General features: G+C 41.5%; 1 protein-coding gene across 1 annotated transcript in view; it reads left to right on the plus strand.

The window, feature by feature from the left end:
* The first annotated feature begins 3,762 nt into the window (after positions 1-3,762).
* Positions 3,763-14,270, plus strand: part of PKIA (cAMP-dependent protein kinase inhibitor alpha) — a 65,502-nt gene continuing 54,994 nt past the window's right edge. The window contains exon 1 of the mRNA XM_040354476.1: positions 3,763-3,930. The gene's annotated coding sequence lies outside the window, so the exon portion shown is untranslated. The remainder of the gene's footprint in view (positions 3,931-14,270) is intronic.

A 14,270-nucleotide genomic window follows, 5' to 3' on the forward strand; every position in this document is an offset into this window, starting at 1 on the left:
TTGTTCTTTTTACTAAAATAATAAAAGGAAATGTCTAATTATATATATATATATATATATATATATATATATATATATATATATATATATATATATATATAGAGCATAGTCAGGGGAAGTGCCAAAACTTAAGCAACTAAATGCAAGCACATCCAAAACAGTGATGAATATCATACAAACTAAATATGCATCATTACAAGTTGTATGAGTGCCACAATATATTGCTTAAAAAGTGAACATATTATTAAAATAGACACATACTGTAATTATATGAGTCAAAGGACCCTTTTTTATGCACAACAACAGAAAACTTTAAAGGGGCAGAGGGGGTTGAAAAGCAGGTTAAGACTAGCCTGACAAAGGAGGGCACATGCCCAGAACCGGCATCACGCAGACTCGGAAACACGTTGCGACCCCCCCCCTCCAGTGACATCATTTGCACACCCTGCGGTCCAGCTTTATCCCCTCTGCTCGGCTTTCCACCTGAGGACTTCCGCCTGGCCTCCTTCATGCAGCAGTGGACCCTGGCAGTCCACATCACAGACATCCAGCGCTGACATCCCAGACTCCCCCTACTGATGAGCTTGTTTTACTTCACTCCATGTGAGTTGCCCCTGGTATTTTATTGCACCTAATAAACCTGTAAACGCTGTGCACTTAGAGGCGCTTTTTCTTATCTCTCCCGCCTATCATTTAGAGCCTGCTTCTGCTCTTGCGAATAAGCCTGCCCTTGTGCTTGGACAGGATCCCCCCCATTCATGTTGGATCACTTCCTCCTATCCTATGAACTTCATACTTATATGGACTTCTTATGAACTATTACTACTAATACTTCTTATGAACTATTTAAACAGAGACTGCCCCCTCACACAAGGTCTGGTTATCTGTTGTCGCCTTCTATCCTTGTTGTGTTTAGGTCCAGAAACGCACCTCATACTGAAATGCTAAAGATAAAGTGCAGTGTACTCTAAAAAGGGTTTGAAACTTGTACTTGGGGCACTTTTGGGGATTAATTAGGCATACTATAACATTTTAAAGCCTATCAATAGGCTTCCATGAATGCTGATTTAAAATTGATCAAACAATTCACTCTTATTTGGAATTATTTCTTGCCACAGTCAATCACAGCTGTGCTGTCATGGCTCCCCTGATACCCAGCAGCTTCTGTGTTAACTCGGTCTTCTTACCGGGTTCCAAATCTTCAGCCTCCTGATTGGCCGGGACAAGAAGCCAGAAACTGGAAGTGAAGCGATGGCGAATATTGATTCTCTAAAATCAAAAGTGGGAGGGTTTGGGGCGCAGACCAAAAACAAGCCAATTAGAGTCTCAGGCTGTAATCACATGCTTGTCAAAAATTGACAGACCTAATAGACACCCATTAGTCTGACGCCCCGCACAGTGCACACACATAGAATGATTTATGTTTAAGGCTAATGCGTACAGACGGTTGTTTTTTGTGATGAAAAAAAACGACGTTTTAAATCATGAAATAAAACAACGTTTTTGAAACTTCATTTTCAAAAACGACGTTTGCTACACACAATTGTTTTTTCAAAAATGCTCTAGCAAAGCGCAGTTACGTTCAGCACTCTTTTCCATTGAAGATAGCTTCATAACTTGCTTCTGAGCATGCGCGGGTTTAAAAACGATGTTTTGAAAAACGACACCAAAAAATCAAGCATGTTCGAATTTTTTTTTTTGTCGTTTTTCAGAAGACATAAAACGACGTTTTCCCCACACACGGTCATTTTAAATGCTGTTTTCAAAAACAACGTTTTTTTTTCATCACAAAAAACTACCGTCTGTACGCGGCATAAGTTCACACTATTGCGAATTGGATGCGGGAAACCAGCATTTCAATTCGCATGTCAGGAGATTGGGACCGGCTCTCTACAGAGCCAGTTCACACATTTCAGGAGTGGCTATAATGCGAATTGCACAGGGGCCCTATGCGTCTTTTGGTTAGTTTCAGGTCCGAACAAAAATTCTGTCTGAAACCGTGAACGTGGGATGCACTGGACCCCTGCTGTGAGTCGCTCCGTGCTGCGGTGTGAACCCAGCCTCAATAAATGATGATATAAAAAAAATTACTTTAAGATGTTAAAAAAAATGTTAGCCATATTATCAGTTATTTAAAAATAAATCATTCTATGATTATATATAATTGCATTCTAATGGAACCTACAAAACGGTTTGACTTTGTTTTATTTTAAATCACAGAAACAATTGGATTACAAGCAGTGAAGTGTTACAATGCAATAACATGTAATTGTAAGCCGATCTCCAAAAATATTTCTATTATGTTACACACTTTATAGCCTCTTAGGAAAAGTCTGTCTTCTTGCCTGTCCAAACTGTAAGATTGCATTTGAATCCAATCCACAAACGAAATTGTAATTGTAAGCAAGGATTTAATTTGTTTTATAGAGATAAATAAACCATTGTATTTTAAGCAATGAAGTGTTACAATGCAATAAAATATAATTCTAAGCCAATCTTCAAAATTCTTTTGGTTATGGTATACACTTTATAACTTTATAACTAAGGAAAAGGTTGTCTAATTGTCAGTCTGTATGCTTGCATTTTAACTCCACCAAAAAAAAAAAAAAATTGTAAGAGATTACTTTTTTTTTCTAAGTATAGAAGCAATGAAGCTTCTATACTTCTATATGGGGCAGATCCACAGAGCGAGTACGTCAGCGTATCTACTGATACGCCGGCGTACTTTCAAATTACCCGCGTCGTATCTCTGTTTTGAATCCTCAAAACAAGATACGACGGCATCTGGGTTATATCCGTCAGGCTTACGTCTTCGTACGCCTTTGGATCTAAGATGCAATTCTTCGGCGTCCGCTGGGTGGCGTTCTCATCGTTTTCTGCGTCGAGTATGCAAATTAGCTATTTCCGACGATCCACGAACGTACGAGGGGCCGCTGCATTTTTTTACGTCGTCTCTAGTCGGCTTTTTTTCGGCGTATAGTTAAAGCTGCTATTCTGTGGTGTATAGTTAAACCTGCTATGTTAAGTATGGCCGTCGTTCCCGCGTTTAATTTTTTTTTTTTTTGTGTAAGTCGTCCGTGAATCGGGATGGACGTAATTCAGTCTATGTTAAAACGTCATTTAGCGCAATGCACAGTGGGAAATTTAGGGATGGCGCATGCGCAGTTCGTTCGGTGGCGGGACGCGCTTCATTTAAATGAAACACGCCCCCTAATTGCCGATTTGAATTCCGCGCCGTTACGCCGCTTGAGATACACTACGCCGCCGTAACTTACGGCGCAAAATCTTTATGGATTCGAATCAAAGCCAGGTAAGGTACGGCGGCGTAGCGTATCTCATATACGATGCGCCGGGGCAGATCTTTGTGGATCTGCCCCTATATAAGGGCTTATTTTTATTTGTTATTTTTTTTTAATCAAAATATAAAAACAATTTTACAAGCAGTGCTGTTATGTTACACACTTTATATTGCACACATTAAAATACACACTTTATTAACACTTAGGAAAAGTCTGTCTGATTGTCTTGCCAAACTTAATTCCACCCCAAAAAAATTAAAAATTGTAATTCTAATGGTTTGATTTTTTGACTAAACTGTTTTTGTTTTTTTTAGCAGCTTAGTGCAGAACATAATATGACTTCACTATATTTCTCACTTATGAATGCTCCAGATTTGCTCCTTGTCTCTACCTTCTACAAATAAAGCTTCTTGAAAAAAGGAAAAAAAGGGGGGCACTAGGCAGGCGTGACAAAAGCCTCCAAAAAAAAAAAGAGAGAAGCAGCAGCTGCTATCTGGATAAGGAACACTGACATTGTCTGCCTGCAATTCTAACAGTCTACAATCAACCAATCCCAGGAGCCGCACAATCACAGAGCTGGAATCAGCAGATCCACCAGGGAAACAATTTCTGCATTAGACGACCCTTAAAGGTAATAATTTATTTCTATTTGTGATGTTGGAATCAGTTGTGATCTGTGCCTTTGTCATTTGTTTTAATGTGACATGCATGCTGGTGCCTCAATAGATAGATGCATTGTGCTATTACAGTGAATTAAAACCAAACGTGGGCTCATTCTATAAGAAAAAAGGCTGCGCTCATGTGAAGACTTCCTATTACATTGCATTAATAATTAAACATGTTATGTAAGCAATGCACAACATATGTCCTGGCTATAAATCCATAATTATCCAGCTCACAGGGAGAGACTACTATTCCCATTAGATAATAGTGAGGGTGGCACGTTGTACATATCAGAACTCTCTTGGTTACATTTCAGTGATTAATTGCAACCAGGCGGCTTCACGCTAGGCTAAAAATCTGAAGTCCTCCTGGTGGATCATTAATTATTAAAATTGTGCAATGGCCTCTTTTGTAGCATGTGTACGGAGAAAGAGAAAAAAAAATCCAGCTAGCCATTGGTTCATAGGACGGGTACCATGTAGGCCATGCACTGTTGCCAGGCAACAGCATCTGCCTGATCTTAAATTACAGATGCCTAAGAAATGAACATGCACACAGCAAAGGGAGCGGAATGGTGTACTGAAAATAAAACAGATGCTGCCGCACTTCCTAAAAGTCTAGCTTGTATTTAATATCTAGGTGTTTTGTTTTTTTAGGTGATTTATTTTTCTGACATGAATAAACTCCTTGGCCCAGATCAGAGATGCTGGAAGGGAGGCAGTAAATGCACAGACACTGAAGTGTGGGGTCTGCCAAGCAAATTATAGATTAAATGCTTAAGGCAGGTTCTCTGACTTATAAGAAGCTCTTTAGATCTGTTGCCTGACTTTTTATAGGGCACTGTAATCGCAATTGTAACGTGTTATGTGGTAGGATTTAAAGCTGTTTTTAAACCAAAAATTTTAAAATATTTCAGTTTACCACTCATTCGATGTGGTGGCTGCATTTGTTTTCCTTTCTTAGGGTTTATTCCCACTGTTTTCACCTGGTGATCTGGTCAATAACACAAATCCTGCATTAGGCCAGGTTCACACTGGTTACGACACGACAGTTGTACAACTGTGGATCCGACTTTGCTCTGCGACTTGAAGTCTGACATCCGTCCGACTTCAATGAATGGGGATCCGACAATACCAGGCACTATGGGCCAGATTCACAAACGAGATACGACGGCGTATCTACTGATACGCCGTCGTATCTCTGTTTCTAACTATGCGGCTGATTCATAGAATCAGTTACGCATAGATAGCCCTAAGATCCGACAGGTGTAATTGAATTACTCTGTCGGATCTTAAGGATGCAATTCTAGGCCGGCCGCTAGGTGGCGAGGCCATTTCGGCCGACGTAGAATATGCAAATGAATACTTACGGCGAACCCCGAACGTCCGAACGGCCTGTCAATCTAACTCTACGTTGTTTCCGGCGAGTTACGCCGCGTAAAACTAGGGCTGAGCCCTAGTTGTCTTAAGCCATGTTAAGTATGGCCGTCATTCCCGCGTCAAAATTTAAACATCAACGTCGTTTGCGTAAGACGTCCATGAATGGCGCTGGACGCCATTTACGTTAACGTCTAAGCAAATGACGTCGGTGCGACATCATTTAGCGCAATGCACGTCGGGTAATTTACCCGACGGAGCATGCGCAGTACGTCCGGCGCGGGAGCGCACCTAATTTAAATGGGACTCGCCCCATTCGATTGGGCCCGCCTTGCGCCGGACGGATTTAGGATACACCGCCGCAAATTTCCAGGTAAGTGCTTTGTGGATCGGGCACTAACTTGGGAAATTTGCGGCGGTGTAACTTAAATTGTTTTAAGTTACGTTGCGCCCGGGCTACGTGAATCTGGCCCTTTGTTTCTGGATCTTTAGGGGAAACTCCACGCCAAAAAAAAAAAACAATGGCATGGGGTTCCCCCTCCAAGACCATACCAAAACGCAAAACTCTCCTAAACTTGTCTAAACTTTGTACAAAAAAATGCTGCATATGAAAGTTTTTTTTCTGCCAAGGGAACTGGCATATTTTTTAAGCCCAGTAGGCGTGGAGCTTTCCTTGGCTTTTTCCTAACTAAACCACAAAAAGTTGCGCCCCTCATATCAAAGCACCTTGTCCTCATGTTGATGAGGACAAGGGCCTCTTCCAGACAACCGTGGTCGGTTGTCAGGATCTGCAGGTGGGGAGCTTATTGCAATCTGGAAGCCCCCTTTTGGTTTGCGTTTTGAAGCTTTTTGGCAGGAAAAACGCAAAACTCTCCTAAACTCGTCTAAACTTTGTACAAAAAAATGCTTCATATGAAAGTTTTTTTTCTGCCAAGGGAACTGCAATTTTTTAAAGCCCAGTGTGCATAGAGCCTTCCTTGGCTTTTTCCTAAATAAACCACAAAAAGGTGAAATCTATTAATGCACATGTTCATTGAAAAATCACAAATGTATTTTTAAATCAAACTTTTGTAAGTACTGTATTCAGCTTTGTCTTGATATAAACTTCCTGCAAGTCACTGTACAGCAACACTCAGCGAGGGAGAGGGCAGGCCAACTCTAGGAGCCAATCAAGCTGTGTTTTAGTGCATATGTGTTGATAGTGAACATGTTGACAGGTGAAGGCAGCAGTTCAATCAGAAAGCCAGGATTGATCCTTGACTATGCTCTGCTTCTGCTGTTGAGAATCAGGTGCTCTCTATGCTGGGTTCATTGAAAACTCACAAATGTATTTTTAAATGAATGATGTATTCAGATGAGTCTTGATATAAATCAGATTTCTTTAATCCCCTGTACAGCAGCACTCAAAGGATGGGGAAACACTAGGAACTAATCAGACTGTGTTGAAGTGCATGTGTGTTGACAGTGAAAATGCTGACAGGTTAAGGCAGCAGTTAAATCCCATTGTCCAATCAGAAGGCCAGGTTGGGTACTTGACTATGCTGTGCTTCTGCTGTTGAGACTGAAGATCTGTCTACACTCTCTATGCTGTGTTCAATGAAAAAATATGAATGTATTTTGAATTGAAACTATTGTAAGTTTTCAGATATGTCTTGACATAAGCTTTCTGCAATCCCCTGTACAGCAACAGTCAGAGGCCCTTTTCACACGGGTGGGTAACAGCAAAATGACCTCCAGCTAACGTCCAGTTTGCCCAGTGGTGTCATAGCAGGCTCCACCCATGTCATGTTTGGGAGTTAGCGCAACATTTTTTGTATTATATATTACATAAAAATGTTTTATATACAAATATAGCATAAGAGTTTTAACAGTGTTCACGTACGTGAAAAATCAAAAATGCTCATTTTAAAGTTGTATATGCATGTTATTGCCACAAGAAGTGTATGGGAACCTGGGTACTGCCCTAGGGGACATGTATCAATGCAAAAAAAAGTTTTTTTCAGGAGCAGCAATTTTAATGCTTAAAGTGAAATAAAATATATCCTTTAAATATCGTGCCTGGGGGTGTCCTTAGTCTGCATGTAAAGTAGCGCATCTTTCCCCGTGTTTAGAACAGTAACATTTCAAAATTACATTTCTAATTTCTTTATTTTTGTTTTCAATAACAGGGGAAAAAATGAACAATTCTACTGTATTAATAACATTCCATTTCTGTACATACAGCCAGCCAAAAAGAAAACATATTAATAACTCATAACATTCAATTCCCTCTAATCCTATCTGATCTTCCTATACTCTCAAATAAGGATGGATAGGAGAGTAACCCCAGATGGAAGCAGGGAAGCCGAAAAGAAAAAAAAAACAGGTAGAATAATCTGTAAAATTATATTTCTAAAGGAAAAAACGGCACCCCCCAGTCCATTACCAGGCACTTTGGGTCTGGCATAAATATTAAGGGGAACCCTGTCCCAATTTTTTTTTCAAAAATGGAGTGGGGGTCCCCCCAAAATCCATACCAGGCCCTTATACGAGCATGCAACCTGGCAGGCCTCCTGAACCGTACCAGGCCACATGCCCCCAACATGGGGAGGGTGTTTTGGGGTGCCCCCAAAAAAACCTTGTCCCCATGTTGATGGGGACAAGGGTCTCTTCCCCACAACCCTTGCCCGTGGTTGTGGGGGTCTGTGGGCGGGGGGCTTATCGTAATCTGAAAGCCCCCTGTAACAAGGGGACCCCCAGATCCCGCTCCCGCATGTGAATGGGCATTGGGTACATTGTACCCCTACACATTCACCAAAAGTGGCAAAAAAGTAAAAATTATAGTAGACAGTTTGGGACAGATTCTGATAAGCCCCCCGCCCACAGACCACCAAAACCACTGGGCAAGGGTTGTGGGGAAAAGGCTCTTGTCCCCATCAGCATGGGGACAAGGTGTTTTGGGGGGGACCCCAAAACACCCTCCCCGTGTTGAGGGCATATGGCCTGATAGGGTTCAGGAGGGGGGGCGGCCTCTCGTCCTTCCCCCACACCCTTTTTTAAAACAAAATTTGGTGCGGGTTCCCCTTGGAATCCATGCCAGACCTGAAGGGCCTGATATGGATTTTAGTAGGGACCCCACGCCATTTTTTATTAATTTGGCGCAAGGTAATAGTGTGTGAACACTAAAAATATTATGCATAAATGCCTAAATATAAATGAGTGAGTATGAGGTAAAAATTGTATAAAATCAATAATAGTGACCATAAATAACAAAAATTTACCACAATAATTGTTAAAAACAATCAATAAATAGTATTGCACAATATAAAGTGAAAAATGTGCCAAGAAATAAATAGAAATAATATAGAGTCCATATATGTATAAATGATGAATCTTCAATAATATAGACAGAAGATCTTCCACCTTCACCAAGATATAGAAAGACCACCAAAAGTGCTCATGGATGGCACCTTACCGTAAATAATGGACCACTTTAACTAAAAAGAGGTCAATTAGGCAGATTGGAGATAATTTCCCAGGCTTAGATCCCTCAGTCTCACAGTCTTGATAGCGCAATGCTCCACGCCACATGAGGTATTAAAACAAGAGAAGGAAAAATCGCCATAGAATAATATTGTTTTTATTGTATAAAACAGAAGAACAAACGCCAAATGGCCTCTTACTTGATGGGGTGCCTAGCCCCGGCACTGAGGTTGAAGGCGTGGGTATTATGGGGAGATGAGATGGAGTCCTGTCACTGACGACGTGACATCATCACGAAGCGTACGTCGAGGCTTACAGGTCACGCTCGACCCACCTACTTCCTGGTCCTGCTGGTTCTCCAATCTTGGGGGGTGGAACGCACGCCAACCACGCGATTGCGATTGCGGCTCTGCATGTTTTATGCCGGTGACAGGACTCCATCTCATCTCCCCATAATACCCACGCCTTCAACCTCAGTGCCGGGGCTAGGCACCCCATCAAGTAAGAGGCCATTTGGCGTTTGTTCTTCTGTTTTATACAATAAAAACAATATTATTCTATGGCGATTTTTCCTTCTCTTGTTTTAATACCTCATGTGGCGTGGAGCATTGCGCTATCAAGACTGTGAGACTGAGGGATCTAAGCCTGGGAAATTATCTCCAATCTGCCTAATTGACCTCTTTTTAGTTAAAGTGGTCCATTATTTGCGGTAAGGTGCCATCCATGAGCACTTTTGGTGGTCTTTCTATATCTTGGTGAAGGTGGAAGATCTTCTGTCTATATTATTGAAGATTCATCATTTATACATATATGGACTCTATATTATTTCTATTTATTTCTTGGCACATGTTTCACTTTATATTGTGCAATACTATTTATTGATTGTTTTTAACAATTATTGTGGTTAATTTTTGTTATTTATGGTCACTATTATTGATTTTATACAATTTTTACCTCATACTCACTCATTTATATTTAGGCATTTATGCATAATATTTTTAGTGTTCACACACTATTACCTAGCGCCTCTATATTTCACTCCACTGTTTAAAATTGCATTTATGTAATTTCACAGAGAGCAGCTTGGTTATATATTTACTTTTTTAATTTTTCACTTTATTTAATTTATATTGGCGCGAGATTTTGTTTCCACAATTTGGCGCAAGGTTCCCCTTAATATCCATACCAGACCCAAAGGTTCTGGTAATGGACTGGGGGGAACCCCATGCCATTTTTTTCAATGATTTTTATCTATATTTTTTATCTATATTGCTGGGATCCAGCAATAGATTACAGCCCTGAGCAGTTTTAAATGAAAATTTTTCCTTTAAAAATGTAATTTTACTGCTTTCATTCATACAACTTATGTACGGCCGCGTGGACTCAGCCCCCTGAGCCATGATTACCAAAGGTACCCTCCTTTGGCCAATCATGGCTCTCACAGCAGAGTGCGCTGTGATTGGCTAAAGCATGCAGGTCAGGCGCATGCTTTGGTCAATCAGCAGCCGTCAATGCACTGCGATCTCGCAGTGCATTGACGGTCCCGCTGTTCATTATGGAGCATTCCACGGGCGCTTTAATTTTCTTGCGAATGCCCCCATAAAGTTCTAAATTTAGTGAATGGGCAAACACCCGATGTTCGAGTCCTACTTACGTTCAACTCGGACATCAGGCTCATCCCTATTAGCAATCCTTGGGGCAATTTTATGGGGCTTTTTTCCCTCTGTTTTCACTGGTCAGTAACACACCTCAGATACACAGAGACACCTTTGCACAGCAGCATTGTCTGTCTGAGGAGGGGGGAGTGTTAGATGCACAGATACACACAAACAGATTTAGATATACTAACACATTGAAGCAAAACTCAAGCTAAAAACTGACTATTCTAAGCACCCATGTCAATGGTAAATGGTTTGTCTCAACCCCCTTAGGCCCCGTACACACGATAGAATCCATCCGCAGATAAATCCCAGCAAATGGGTTTCTGCGGATAGATCCTATGGTGTGTACACGCCAGCGGATCTGTTTCCGCGGAGAAATCTCCTCTGGGATGGATTCCAGCAGATCGGAATATTTGCTGTGCTGCACAACATATCCATCTGCTGGAATCCATTCCAACGGATGGATCCGCTCGTCTGTACAGACTTACCGGATCCATTCGTCCAAAGGGATTCCCCGCACGCGTCGTAATGAATTGACGCATGCGTGGAATTCCTTATATGACAGCGTCGCGCCCGTCGCCGCGTCATAATCGCGGCGACGGCGCGACACGTCATCGGCAGAGGATTTCCGCGCGGATTTCAATGCGATGGTGTGTACACTCCATCCCATCGAAATCAGCGGAAATCTTTGAGAGGATTTATCCGTGGAAACGGTCCGCTGGACCGTATCTGCGGATAAATCCTCTCGTGTGTATGGGGCCTTACTGTTATATCTGCAATATCTGCAGGACAGCTTGTTCTGTTTAAAAACAACATACTTACAAGCTGCACATGCTCACTTTGGTGTGTATTGTTAGAGAGGTTTTATTTCTTGGGAGAGTGCATGTAATCAGCACAGGGCCAATCAGCACTGTCCAAACAGAGGGTTGGGGGTCCAGAAGCCTGAGAGGACAGTCAGGGGGAAATGAAAACTCCTCTTATAAGCTTTAACCAGGAACTGATAGAAGTCACAAGACTGCTCTAACTGCTGATGAGAAAAGGGATTAAGCTGTTTATATTTACTAAAATTATTGTATTTCCATTACTGTAGGAGACCAAATATAGTAAATGCAGGGTCCTGGGTTTAGTGACACTTTAAGATACATTGCTGAACTTTTCTTCTGAAAAAAAGCTAATAGCCTGGTTGTAATGCTAATGCTGGCCATACATTATACAATTTTTCTGTAGATTCACCAAAACTATATAATTTCAGGTAAAATCTAAACACTTTCAATTTGTATGCAATCGGACAGGCCCTTGCACTATACAGTTGAAGGTAAATCTAAAGGAAATTGAATTAAAAAATCGTATAATGTATGGGCAGCTCCGGTGACTGAGAAAGTATTGGAGGCTGTAGGTCAGCACAATAACCAACCAATGAACATTTTCAGAACAAGAGGTGTAAGGACATCTCATAAAAAATTACTTCTCATAAAAAATATCATTCTTCATGCTCTAAGCGGTGCTAAAGTATGAGCGGTGTTACTTATAACCTTGTTTTTTAAGCATTCTGCCAAACATTTAAAGAAATCGTCATTCAACTAAGTATAGCATAATATATTCCCCCTCGCATAGATTTTCTTTGGTACAGGCAATGTAACAGTATTAAGAGATCTGACCCAGTGACATAATATAATGTGAGCCTTCATTCCTTCATTAAAGCCTTCTGTAGGGAATGTACTTGGTAAGCTTCTTTAATGTAAATCCACTATTTCAACCAGTATTGTTTTCCCTTTCGTTGCCCTTTTAAGGTTCACCAAAATGCTTTACGAAAAGTTTATGTAAAACCAGAACTCATTTTAGATTAGAGTGGGCGATGGTTTAATTCCTTATTGGAAGCCTTCGTAATGTAAAGACTCTTCATATTAACCTACCACCAGTACCCCAATGTGCTCCCCCTTTCTATTGAAGAATAAGTGTAATATCACAAACAAAAGAATCAGTATGTAGTACCCCAAGCTGGTGAACAAGGCTACAAACTTTAAGAAACCGGAAATTGGTTCCTATGGGCCAGATTCACAAAGGAGATACTTCGTCGTATCTCAGATACTCCGTCGTATCTCAGATACTCCGTCGTATCTCAGATACTCCGTCGTATCTCAGATACTCCGTCGTATCTCTCAGAGTATCTATGCGACTGATTCATAGAATCAGTTACGCATAGATAGCCCTAAGATCCGACAGGTGTAATTGTTTTACACTGTCGGATCTTAGGATGCAGTACCGCAGCCGCCGCTGGGGGGAGTTCGCGTCGTAAACCAGCGTCGGGTATGCAAATTAGGAGTTCGCAAATTATGCGGGCTTACGCCGGAGGCGGCCAGCGTAGGTTTTCATTGCAAGTGCTTTGTGAATCAGGCACTTGCGATGAAAACTTGCGGCGGTGTAACATATCTACGATACGTTACGCCGCTGCACTTCTACGTGAATCTGGCCCTATATACTCAGGTATGTGGTACATGTTGCACAGGATATAAACAACTGTCCAGGTGAGCAACACCAAGAGGATAAAACAGAAATGAAAACACAAAACAATAAAACAATGAAAGAGTAGGATAATAAAACATTGGAACAGTAGAACACTGAAACATTATGTCGGTAGGAAAATGTGGTCTGGCCAGGTGCTATACCTATGTAAAAATCCCCATAACTGGAGAAGGTGAGGTGATGATCCCAGTGATTTTGTGGGACAGTTCCCATTGGTTAGTGCATTTGGAGGCCTGGTAGATAGATTTGAAAGCTTATTGCCATTGGTGGATGGTGAAGGATTTCCCTAGGTCTGTTTCCCATTTCAAGTATAGGATGGATTTGTGGAATAGGAGTTTACTTTTTATAAGAGGTTATAAAATAGGGAGATTCCTTTAACAGAGGGTGGTGCCAACTTTGTTTGTGTACAAGTATTTGAGGAGAGGCAAGAGGGTTCAGGAAATGAGATACTGTAATTGGAGGTATAGGCAGTGGCGAAACTAGACGTTCTTCTGTAAACCGTGTACCGGGGTGGGCTCCCCAGGATACAGCGAAGTCACGAACGAGGAAAGCAACTTTGACACAAGCTTTTGTGAAACAGTTATTTTCTTTTACTGTTACAACGTGTTAATCCAAAACCCCAAAATTAGAATAAGGTTACATACACCCAGCCATATCTGAGAACCCCTGTGCTGCACAGCAAGATGCCCCCCGGGTGGATACCGAGGCACTTTGCCGTAATTTGCCTATTGGCGGACACAACTAGGACTGTCCCACCGTACCTGTTATTACCCTTATCAAAACGCAAACGATTGTGTATATGCTTAGTTTCGGGGTCATCAGCGGTACAGCACAGCAGCTTACAAACTTATCACTTCTATGCAATATTTACCCCCTCTTTTTACATAACCGGTATGAGAACACGTGTGTAAGTTTTACTTCCTTAATGAAGACACTAAACAGGTTTGTAACTTGGAAAATGGCCCTCCTTAGGCAATGTCCCTTTAGGTAGCAGAGTCCTCGTACTAATGGTAGCAACACATTTAGCCTGATATACTGTGATGGCCCTGACTGACTAACTACAGGCCTAATCTTTAGGCGCCAAACATCACTAGGCGGTGCGTGCACGATATTACTGACCCGGGTCTTGATCTGTAGCCGATGATGTCTTCCAACCGACTAACGAAAAGTCCTTTCAACAACCATGAGGTGCTGCAGGTGAGGTAGTTCTCTGTCTCTCAGCTGCTATCAGCCTTTATGGAAAAACGATCTCTTCTTCCTCCAGACAGGCTCTGTACTCAACGGTG

Source organism: Rana temporaria, chromosome 5 (genome assembly GCF_905171775.1).
Source record: "Rana temporaria chromosome 5, aRanTem1.1, whole genome shotgun sequence".
Classification (NCBI taxonomy): Eukaryota; Metazoa; Chordata; class Amphibia; order Anura; family Ranidae; genus Rana; species Rana temporaria.